Source organism: Lactuca saligna, chromosome 5, assembly GCF_052625555.1.
Source record: "Lactuca saligna cultivar CGN05327 chromosome 5, ASM5262555v1, whole genome shotgun sequence".
In the NCBI taxonomy this organism is placed as follows: Eukaryota; Viridiplantae; Streptophyta; class Magnoliopsida; order Asterales; family Asteraceae; genus Lactuca; species Lactuca saligna.
In genome coordinates this window covers 12,311,775-12,325,000 of record NC_136421.1, presented here as the reverse complement: position 1 = coordinate 12,325,000, position 13,226 = coordinate 12,311,775, and positions in this window count along the sequence as shown.

Here is a 13,226-nt window from a genome sequence, read left to right as displayed (position 1 = left end):
TATGTTGGGTATAACATTGGTAGATGAAATAGTTGATGTGTGAGGGAATAAAATGATGAGAGGTCTCGATGTTAACGATGTTACAGTCATCTAGCAGAATATAGATGACAACCACGAACTTTTCCAGACAATCCAGTGGAACGTTAATAGGCTCATAACCTGTAGATGTGTTTAAACTTATGTGTTCATCAGGTATTTTTGAACTGAGTGTTTACCATATGTTTTGATATGTTTTTATTAGGTGTTTTTGAACTATGTGTTTATTAGGTTATCGTTTTTTGAACTGAGTGTTCACCAGGTGATTGTGTTCATTAGGTATTTTTGAACTGAGAGTTCATTAGGTGTTTTTGAACTAGGCGTTCATTAAGTATTTTTGAACTACATGTTTACCAGATATTTTAAACTACATGTTCACCAGTTGTAATTTAAGAACCCTGACAGCGATGGACTTTGTGCCTACTCCTTAGGATAATCCTTAGGAATGAATGAATGAAGGACAAATGATCCTTAAGATCTTTAAGAATAAATAAGATAACGGAGATTGGTAATTGGATTGATTGTTTGATAATTCAACTTAATAAATTTATTTATTGTGGGTTGAAAACCCTACATGCTCACCAGACACCCAAGCCTGACCCACTCAGTTTTGCTATATTTCAAGTAATGGAACAAGAGCATAATTAGACGATGATGATGGATTTTAGATTATAGGCCAGTAGATGTAAATAACTGTTGTTAGGCTTATATTTTACTGTTTATGCTCTTGGTCTGTATCGGAACATGACATGTCGAAGTTTTGTTATATAACGAAAATACATTTCTTTAATAAATGCTTTGATAAATATTTATTATATTTTGTTTTGGAAACAATTTCCGCAACACCTTCTGGAAGATTACTTTGATTTTATTTTAAAAGCATAAATTAAATCTGTCTTTTCTGGCCGAGAAATTTAGAGATATCACAGTTTTTGCTCTATTTGATTAACTGAATAAATATACCGTACATATTTGCTTCCAAGGTATTTTGTCATGCTTTATATAGTCGTTCGTATATATGGGTTTTTAATTGATCGGAATATCCTTTTGTTCGTAACATCTACATTTAATTTTACTTATTTTTTCTTTTATACAATTAAAAAATAACCATAGTATTTTGATCGTGAATTAACTTCGATTCATCATGAATAAATTTTATTTACTAACGAACGAATTTTAATTCTTAAAGAACTAACAGTGGATTATGGTGTTGGTTTGAGATAATGAAGTCTTTATGGTGACATTTTTACGTAGGTAGATGGCATGAGAGGTTGATGATTCAGTTGGTAATGGATATTGATCGAAGAAAATGGAAACTCAAAAAATTTGACATTATATTCTTTTAATTCATCAAGAATTCTTAAATTCTTGAAGAATTCTTCGGTTATATAAAAAGCATGGTGTTATAAAACTAAACACTATATTCTTGAAGAATTTTTTTCGGATGTATATAATGTTTATGGTGTTACAGAGCTAGAACAATTCAATTCTTTGAGAACTCTTTAGTTGTATAATGAATGGAATATGTTATAACATTTACTAACCATTAATTCTACAAGATTCTTTGGTTTGTTTTCAAGTTAAAGTGTTTCGTAACCTAGATTCTATAAGAATATTTTATATTAATGTGCTAGTTAGTTAGAATGCGTCTTAATCCTTCTTAAAAATCAAGATATAGTAGACTGAGTCTTATCCTTCTCAAAAATCAAGATAAATTTGAAGATAGACAACTATATTCTTCAAGAATTCATGATTATTACTTTTTTCAAGAATGTATAATTATTTTTCCTAGATATGCTTGGTCCTCAACATCATATTATATTCTGAACTGTAATATTTTTTTTATTAGATTTGATTTCATTAACTAAATTGAATTAATTGCCTAAAATGAAGGTAAATTTATTTATCTCTCTCAATAAATATTTCGGTCATATTTAATTAAGTGTAATTATATAATGAATTATGTCCCATGTTAATATAATGTACTCTAATATCACAACCATACATTCTTTTAATCTAATGGTCATACTTTTGTCACATATTCATACACTATTTATCATTCACATTTTAACCTAACCTATATATATATATATATATATATATATATATATATATATATATATATATATATATATATATATTACACAACACACGTGATTTAACTCCTAGATTCATCTGAAGGGGAGAGGGTTGTGATTTCAAAAGGTTTGAAATGGAAGATTTATGTAAAAATATGTGTGTGTTTGTGTAAGACTATTGATGGATACAATCAATATGTATTTCTACTCCTTCTATACTTTGTAATTGAAATTCACACACAACACACATTATATGTGGATGTTGTTATTTTTCTTCCAGTCATCCGTGCACAAACTTAAAATTGAAACCAGAAAACATCTAAAATCCTATTAGCGTGTGTATGATTTTGTTTATGATTTCTGTATTATGTGTGTATTTGTATGTTATGTGTGTATTTTGTGTTCGTTTGTATTTACCAAGATGAAAAAAAAGGTGAATGGGGTGGAAGGGGGTTATTGTAACATGCTAAATGACACATTTGAAAAAAAAAAAAACACCTAAAATATTAGGCATAAAAACACTTAAAATCATCCCATCACAAAACCGCACAAACCGTAAAACTTAGGGACTTTTATGTCAATAACCAGAAAAAATACCATCTTGTTTTTAAAAAATTTATTTGATATATATATATATATATATATATATATATATATATATATATATATATATATATATATATATATATATATATATATATATATAGTTAAGATCAAATAAAAAGGAAAATTTTTATAGGAAGGTAAGAAGTTTTTTTTCTACATATTTTTTTTAGCGAACAGATAAAATGAATCATTAGATGATTCATTGGTAAGATGATTAACAATAAAAAATTCTCAAAAAAACATCTCCGTGACTCACTTTTAAATAAATTAAGAATTTTTTTTTCACTTTTATGACAATTTTAGTGAATAACAACGAAATCATTGTATAAATGAATCATCGGTGTGTTTTTTTGAGATTTTTTGGTGAATCATGTTATTTTTTATTCATCTAGTGATTTATTTATTTTGTTCGTCAAAAAATATGTAGAAAAAAACTTCTTACTTTGCTACCAAAAAAATTTTCTTACCCGATATATATATATATATATATATATATATATATATATATATATATATATATATATATATATATATAATCTTCATTATAGGTGGTTTTTAATTTTTTTTTTCTAGTTTCTTTTATCATTGTATTATAAGTGGTTGAAAATTTTATGAAACTTACCATTGAAAATGTTTATGGTAGAAATTTGTTAATTAACAAGCTCTTTGAAAAAAATTAAGAAAGCTTTTCCAATAGCCTTTTTAAAGAATGTCATATTTGAGAATGCTTTTGGAGTTAAATGGCTCTTGTACATGCTCACAAAAAACTTATACAATGAATACTTTAAAACTAAAAGTAGATAAATTGTAATGTCGTTTGGAACCAAAATGCACATTAAGTACTCTGTAATTGTATTTGTAATTGTATTTTAAATTTATAAATTTTTACTAATTAAATTTTTTTTTTTTTAAATAACTAGACAAAAGCTTGATGACCAAGTACAGGAACAATGAAAAACATTACGAAATAGCCATTGTAATTCGTAAGATCCTGCATCCAATCAACCCAGTTCGACGTCATAGACCGATTAACACACCAAAAATACGCTTGCGTGACTATGCTATCAAAAGAAAAGCTTTCTTGCATTGCTCTTTACAATATAATATCTTATTCTTAAACTGTCAAATGTGTCACCACATAACACAAAAAACTCTTCCCAAAAACTCTTTAGCTCCTTTAAGTGACTAAAACTATATTTGATATTTACTTTCTTTATAGATAAAGAAAAAAAATGGTGATACAAATTTTTTTATAGTAGTTTAAAATACCAATATAAAATTGTCATCTTTCTTTTAAGCCTTATACTCTTTTTGTTTTCTACTCCATTTGATGTTGGATGTCGGATTTTGATAAAACTCAATTGTCTAAATGGACAATTTGGATCGAAGTATTTTGTTTGGATATTTGGATATTCGGATTTGTTTTTCAGGAAAACCGAATTATTATTTTGGATTTTAGATTAGATTTTGTTTGACAAATAAGAATCGAATACTCCAAAAAATCGAATAACAAACTATTTTTTACTTTAAAATTGTCTATAAATTTATTAAATTATTTTTTTAATTATTAGAAACTTTCATCCAATATAATACAGTAACTAGGTGGGGAGCCCCCGCGTTGCGGGGATCGAATGAGATAATTTTTTCCGTTGTTTGTTCTTTGTAAATGTTATTTGATCAACTATTTGTTTATTGTTTGAGTATTATTATGGAACAGTAATATTGTTTCGTCATGGATATTTTTTTTGTTGTTGGATACGTTATTTATCGAAATATTTACTTCATGGGTTTATCCTTTGGTTGATGGGATCGAACTGGAGAGACGAATTCCACGAATCAAATACTTCATGGGTTTTTCCTCATTAAGTGTTTTCGAAGTATAACATTGGCTAGCTCAAAAAACATTTGATAAAATGACAATACACGTATCTGAGAAAAGCAAAGTCACCACAACAAACAATAAAAACAAAAAAGAATCAATTTGTTGATCAGTGTGTGTTACAGTATGCTAATAAGTTCAATCCCAGTAATGATCGAGAAATTTTTCGATCATAAATTTGCGGGGTCAGATGTGAGATGTTTTTTTTAGATTTATTCTCTGTAGATATTCTTCCATGAACTATTTGTTTATTCGCACCTCACACAAGACACAAACAAAAAAGAAATAAAAATTACCAATGTATTTTAGAAAACTGTATATACTTTCTCTAAAAACCACTATCTTGTTATGCATTCAAATAGCTTTAATAAGACTACTAAAAAAATCAACCTTCTACTGAATTTGAACTTTAACCTGGAATGTCCAATGTCATCTGGACTTCCACTGCTGAGTTCCTGTATCATTATTATTATTATATAAGTACTAAAAAACATTTAATTGTATATATTAGCAAATCAATAACTCTATTACCACATAATTGGTTGCTCGTTCTTGCTCATGTGTTGGTGTTCTTGGACAGGATACAGTGTAACGCCCGCGTTTCCAGGCTAGGCATTATTATTAATATAATAGTGTAGGTTAACATTTGTAACTCTTTTTGGAGTATTAATGATGAAATATTTGAGTATTATGTGAATTATGTGTTTATTTTCTTAATTATTATAATTTAATGAACTAAGAATAAAATAAACGTCAAATTTGAAGTGTGAGATAAGCCTGATTTCTTTGAATAAATATGTAGCGGTTGAAACAAGGATTCCGAAGATATAAAGAATGTCGAAATCCGAGTTATAACGAAGAAGTTATGACCTGTTGAAGATTCGCGACAGAACCGACAACGTTGAATGACGTAAAAAGTGAAATTTACGTTAGAGCGATATTTAGCCTTAGTGATCTAAATGAAAGTCGTAGAGTTCGTTAAACCGAGAGCGTACATAAAAAAGAATGCCCAAATCTGACTTCGTATGAGGAAGTTATGATTTTTCTAAGTTTCGACTTAGCAGTATGCAGCCCGAATACTCGATTTGAGACTGAGCGGTTTTTAGCTGAAACAATCTAAATGAGAATCAAAGATCCCGTTAATAGTAGTGAAACTATAAAAAGATAGGAGAAAACGGATGTCGGATGAAGAAGTTATGAGTTAATTACGGAGTTTTCCTGTCCCGGCCTACTAAAAATAAATAATAAAAATAAAAGTCAAAATTAGCCGACGGAGTCTAAACGAAAATTGTAGAGCGTAGTCTCACCTACGCGTGGATATAAAGAACGTTGAAAACGGAGTTCGTATGAAGAATATATGAACTTTTGAAGTTTATTACATAATTAAAATTAAAATTTAATTATTAAATCCGATATTATCCGAAGGAGGGGGGGAGTCATCGATCCGATCCAAACTACGCCCAGCGTACCCCGATGCATGCACCGCCTCAGACTCGAGTGCTCCGATGACGCATGCAGTGACGATCCGAGGCATTACGCCCAACGTAATGCGAGGCCTCAGCCTCCTATAAAAGGCTTGCGAGGGCAGCCGATATTTTTGCTCTTTTTCTCTTCTCTTCTCTCTCTCTCTCTCTCTATCTCTCTCTCTCTCTCTCTCACGTTTTGGATTGTTTTTTGTGCCCGAATTATCCCGAAGCCCTGGTATCATTCCCGAGCCCCGAAGCAAGTCCCGAAGCCCTGAAGATCCCGAGAAGTGCAATTCCCGAGCTGAGGCTCTGCACGTGAGTATCCCTGTTTTTGTGAAGATCTTCCAGATCTATCAAAGAATACTACTTCTACAAGTCGTAGTGTTGTCCGATCATTTTCTGATCAAGAGAGTGTGTGGTTACTTTCTTCTAACGCATAATTATGAAGTATTTTATATGAAATACGTGTTATGTGTATATTTTGTTGTTATATGCGTGAATGTATCTTCACTTTCTTCTATCTCATACATATGATTTATTCTCTATTAAATACGTGTTATGTGTATGTGTCTCATCTGTTGTTTGGAATATGTATTGAATGAAAATGCTATACAGGTTTTAAACTATGTATAAAAATATATATTTTTATCTATTAATATGTCAGGTAGAACATGGGTAGATAGTTGTGTGATAAACAGATGAGAGGCCTCGATGTTGTTTTTGATTCACTCATCTAGCGGAGTTTAGATGACGATCACAGACATTTCTAGACAGTCCTATGGAACGCTAGCAGGTTCGCCACCTGTAGGTGTTAATGAACTTGGGTGTTCATTCGCTGTACTCCATCCCTCTCATGGTTGCCTTATTTGACATATATTGCTGGGAAACCCCCGAATGCATATGTTGTCGCACCGATGAAATATTATTAGACTAGGTCCCTTGTGTTAGTTGTCTTAGGTACGTAAAGTGAGAATAACAGGAATGGGTAATCGGGTTATTGTTGGTTGGTGGAATTAAAAATAATTATTTATTGTGGGTTGAAAACCCTATATGCTCACCAGGCTCCCAAGCCTGACCCATTCAGTTTCTTTGTATTACAGGTACTGACGCCAGAGCATAAGTTGGATGACCTATCAAGTTCTTTTTGGATTATAGACCTATCGCTATATTTATCTGTTGTAAGGTCTGTATTGAAATGTCTATGCTTTTGATCTGTTTATCGGAACATGACATCCCAAATATTGTAATATAATGAAAAATACATTTCTTTAATAAATTTTTTGGTAAATCTTATTTTTATCATATTTCGTTTTGGGAACAAATTCCGCAACTGTTTTAATCAAAGGATTACTCTGAAATTATTTTAAAAGCATAAATTAAACCGGTCTTTTCTAGCCGTGATTTTGGGGATGTTAGAATTGGTATCATAGCATTAGTTTAAGCGAACTAGGAATTTATAGGATTTCTAGACTTGAACTTAAAATGCTAAGTGAAATTTTGAGATGTGTTTTTGTTATGTTTTAGACACGAGCACTAGTTTATTTTAGGAAAGTTGCCTAAAATGCTTTTACGTGCTAAATGTTTTATGTTCCATATATGATATTATTTATTCGGATCTATGGTCTGTTGCTGACCGGATCTGGAAATCTTATGTGTATAGGATTCTAAGCGTACGTCTACAATATTAGAACTAACATGTAAACGTTTCAGAGTGATAAGGATGATTTGAATATCTATCGTGAATAAGGATCTAATTTCACCTTATTTGGTGTATAGATAAAAAATGGTGAGAACAAGAAGTGGAGTTGGAAATGTTGATGAAAACAGGAATCAACCACCAGTGATTGAGCAAATACCTGTTGTAGCTGCAGCACCTGAGCCAATAACAATGGCTGGTGTACAAATGATGATTCAAACAATGTTGGATCGTCAAACAGAGGAGAGTAGGTGGTTGCTTCAATAGAATCGTGAAGAACTGTTATTTCAAATGGAAGAGCCCGAAGTGAATGAAGGGCACTCGGAAGGTGGAAACTTCAGTGGGTCTGTTGGTCAAGCCAACCCACCGATAGTTAGGCAGAACAATCAGGATGGAAGAAATGATGGAATGGGATGCAAGTACAAGGACTTTATGACTTGAAAACAATCGACCTTCACTGGAGTGATGGATTGGATCTCCGAAATGGAGTTAGCCTTCATGACTTGTGGCTTCAGAGGCAGGTTGCAGACTACCTTTGCAGTGTGTCAGTTCCGAGGTGGAGTCGTTCGTTGGTGGAACACTCTAGGAAAGACTTTAAGCCCTAATGAGCCACTTAAATTGTCATGGGTAGAGTTCTTGGCACAGTTCAAGCGTTAGTTCTGCTCGACTCAAAATCTGTTGGAATTGGAGAATAAGTTTCTGACATTGACGAAAGGCAGCATGTCAATTGATGAATACACAAATGCTTTCATCGACAAAATGGAGTTTGCCTTGCGCATCGTTCCAGATGATCTTACAAAGGTTGACCGGTATGCAAAAGGACTCTCATGGGAGTACGCAGTGCTAGTTTGTCAGACACCTACTCTAGAGGTAGCTATTTGGGCTGCCAAGTCTGTTGAGGACATGATCAAGGGAAGATCCGCCAGCAAGGTTGAAGCTAACGAGAAGAGAAAGTTTGAAGGAACTTCAGGTTCCAATAAGAAAAGCAAATTTTTGAAGTCTGATTCGAAAAAGTTTGTAGGAAAAGGAGGCGAAGCGAAATGGTGTGAGAAGTGCAAGAAAAAGCACTTTGGGAAATGTAGTGAGGATGTAACCTGCTACAAGTGTGGAAAAATTAGGCATTTTGTCAATGAGTGTCCGTCCAACAAAAGGATGTGTTTTGGTTGTAATGAAGAGGGGCACATTTTGAAAGACTGACCGAAGAAGAAGGAGGCAGCTAAGCCCAACATTCCACCAAAGCCGAAGGCAAGAGCCTTCTAGATGACACTTGAGGCTGCGAAAGATGAAGCTGATGTCACTTCAGGTAACTTTCTCGTAAATGAATTACCTGCTCAAATTTTGTTTGATTTTGGAGCCAACTACTCCTTTATTTCGCATGAGTTTGGTAGAAAACTAGCTTTGCCTGTTGATAGACTAGATAATGCTTTATTAGTCGAAGTTGCTAGTGGCATGTTTGTACCTGTTAGCCATCGTATGAAAAACATCTTAATCGGCCTTAATGGGAATAAGTTTCACGAGGAATTATTGCCTATCGAACTTAATGGTTTCGACATCGTGTTGGGAATGGATTGGCTTAGCGCCAATGACATTGAGATATTGTGTAGAAAGAAGATAGTAAAATTAAACCCACCAGGAAAAGAGTCATTTATGGTGTAAGGGGACAAACGTTGAGTAAATTTTGGAATCATTTCCCTAATGAAAGTCAGAAAGTGTTTGACCAAGGGATGTACATCATATTTAGCATTGGTGATTTATGCTAAGAAGGAAAAGAAGGTGATGCAGAGTATTCCAGTGGTGTGTGATTATCCGAAAGTATTTCCCGAAGATCTTCCTGGATTACCACCTGATAAACAAGTGGAGTTCAGAATAGACTTGTTACCAGCAACCACGCCAATAGCAAAAGCACCTTATCTATTAGCACCGACGGAGATGAAGGAGCTGATGATGCAACTTCAGGATTTATTGGACAAAGGTTTCATTAGACCTAGTTCATCACCTAGGGGAGCTCCGGTGTTATTCGTGAAGAAGAAAGATGGAAGTATGAGAATGTGCATCAATTACAGAGAGCTGAACAAGGCAACAATAAAGAATAGATATTCGTTGCCAAGGATTGATGACCTATTTGATCAACTGCAAGGTTCAAGCTATTTCTCGAAGATCGATCGAAGGTCGGGATATCATCAGCTGAAGGTAAGAGAACAAGATATCGAGAAGACTGCATTCATAACTATATATGGACACTACGAGTTCTTGGTTATGTCGTTTGGACTAACCAATGCTCCAGTAACATTCATGGATTTGATGAATAGGTTTTGTAATCCGTTCCTTGATAAATATGTGATAGTGTTCATAGATGACATTCTGATTTACTCAAAAAGCCAAGAGGAGCATGGAAGACACTTGCGAGAAGTGTTAGAAGTCTTGAATGTGATTTTTGGATTCGTGAAGTCCAATTCTTGGGTCATGTGGTCAACCAGGAGGAGATAATGGTTGATCCAGCAAAGATTGAAGCTGTGATGAAATGGTAACAACCGAAAAGTCCCACAGAGACCCGAAGCTTTTTAGGATTAGCCGGATATTACCGAAGGTTTATCCAAGGCTTTTCTTCGATTGCTACTCCATTAACAGCTTTGACCCACAAAGGAGCTACTTATGCTTGGAGTGATAAGCATAAAGAAGCATTCGAGAAGCTAAAGAAGAAGCTATGCGAGGCACCGATACTTTCTCTACCTGATGGAGTTGAAGACTTCGTTGTCTATAGCGATGCGTCTGGGGTTGGATTGGGTTGTGTTTTGACTCAAAGAGAAAAGGTGATAGCATATGCGTCTCGACAGCTGAAGGAGCATGAAAAGAATTACCCGACTCATGATTTGGAGTTGGCAGCGGTAGTTTTCGCTCTGAAAATATGGAGGCATTACCTCTATGGCACAAAGTGCAAACTTTTCACTGATCATAAGAGTCTCCAATATCTCTTCAATCAGAAAGAGTTAAATATGAGGCAATGATGCTGGCTAGAGTTACTCAAGGACTACGACTGTGAGATACTTTACCATCCCGGTAAAGCTAATGTTGTTACTAATGCTCTCAGTCGGAAAGTCAATGTTGAGAGAAAAAGGCCAAGAGCGTTGAGAATAGAAGTTGTCTCGACAATTGTGGAGAGTATAAAGAAAGCTCAAGAAGAAGCTTTAGAGAAGAATGACCGAAAGGAGGAACGTTTGGGTAAAACGTTGGTGTTCAACATAAACAGTTACAGACTGAAGGTGTTCCAAGATCGGATTTGGGTACCTAAGTCCGAAGGAATTAGAGATCTTCTGATGGAAGAAGTTCACAAAACCATGTACTCAATTCATCCTGGCAGTACTAAAATGTATAGGGACCTGAAATCCTACTACTCGTGGCCAACGATGAAGCTTGATGTTGCAAAGTATGTGGTCGAGTGTGTGACTTGTGCGAGAGTCATGACACAACATCAGAAACCATATGGGAGTTTAGAACCTTTACCTGTGCCTATGGGTAAATGGGAAGACTTTGCGATGGATTTTGTCACTAAACTACCCATAACAAAGAATGGTCACGACATGATTTGGGTGGTCATTGATCGATTCACTAAGAGTGCGCATTTCATAGCAGCCAATGAGAAATGGTCTATGGAAAAGCTTGTGAATTCTTATGTGAAGGAAATTGTGAGGCTTCACGGTGTTTTGTTAACGATTGTGTTAGATCGTGACATCCGTTTCACCTCACGATTCTGGAAAAGTCTACAAGAGGAATTGGGTACCAAGTTGTGTTTAAGTACAGCTTACCATCCACAGACTGATGGTCAAAGTGAAAGAACAATACAAACACTTGAAGATATGCTAAGACCATGTACCCTGGAATTCCTAGGTAACTGGGATGAACATTTACCTTTGGTAGAATTTTCCTACAATAATAGTTTCCACTCGAGCATAAAGATGGCACCTTATCAAGCTCTGTATGGACAGAAGTGTCGTACACCGTGTTGTTGTCTTGAGGCTGGGGAAAAGCAGTTTATGGGGCCCGAGATAGTCCATCAAACTGCTGAAAAGTTGAAAATAATTAGAGAAAGAATGTTAGCAACTTAGGATCGTCAAAAGAGCTATGCTGACAAGAAGCGAAGGTCGATGACTTTTGAAGTTGGAGATTCGGTTTTGCTTAAAGTCTCACCGTGGAAGGGACTTATAAGATTTGGTAAAAGGGGAAAGTTGAGTTTAAGGTTTATTGGACCATTTAAAGTTCTTAAGAGAATTGGGAACCAAGCTTACAAGCTCGAATTACCTGAAGAACTGAATGGAATTCACAACACTTTTCATGTGTGTTATTTTTGAGGAAGTTCACGGGAGAAGTTTCCGATATAATTCCAATTTCTGAATTGAGAATTGAGGAAAACAAGAGGTTAATTGAAGAACCAGAGGCAATTGTTGACCGAAAGACTAAAAAGCTTCGACGCAAGATGGTCAAATTAGTGCTTGTTCGTTGGAAACATTCGGATGGGCCAAATCTCACCTGGAAAACGGAGAGTGACATGTTGAGTCGCTATCCGCATTTGTTTGTTGATGTGTGATTCCATGGAAGGAATCATTCTAAGGTGGAGAGAATTGTAACGCCGACGTTTCTACGCTAGGCGTTATCATTGATGTAATAGTCTAGGTTAAGCCTTGTAACTCTTTTTGGAGTATTAATGATGAAATATTTGAGTATTATGTGAATTATGTGAATTATGTGTTTATTTTCTTAATTATCATAATTTAATGAATTAAGAATAAAATAAGCGTCAAACTTGAAGTGCGAGATAAACCCGATATCTTTACATAAAGATGTAGTGGTTGAAACAAGGATTCAGAAGATATAAAGAATGTCGAAATCCAAGTTATAACGAAGAAGTTATGACCTATCGAAGTTTCGCGACATAACCAACAATGCTGAATGACGTAAAAAGTGAAATTTACGTTCGAGCGATATTTAGCCTTAGTGATCTAAACGAAATTTGTAGAGTTCGTTAAACTGAGAGCGTGCATAAAAAAGAATGCCAAAATCTGACTTCTTATGAGGAAGTTATGATTTTTCTAAGTTTCGACTTAGTAGTATGCAACCCGAATACTCGATTTGAGACCGAGCGGTTTTTAGCCGAACAATCTAAACAAGAATCGAAGATCTCATTAATAGTGTAACGTCCCGAAATTCAGGTTCGACCATTTAACCCTTCATCTTATAGTTTATATGGTGTGCTTCTTGGACCAATTTCTAGGGTTTTTGGTCCCAAGATGGAGACTTTATGAGCAAGTAGTCTCCATTGGCCTAGATCTATCATATTCTAGGACTATATGAATGGTATGTTCATAAAAATGCAATCATGGATGTGGATGTTGAGCCATGCATGAGATCTAGACTCTTGGCGGGGAAAGGAAAGGTATTAGAAGGTGTGGAGAACCTTTATAGCCATGACA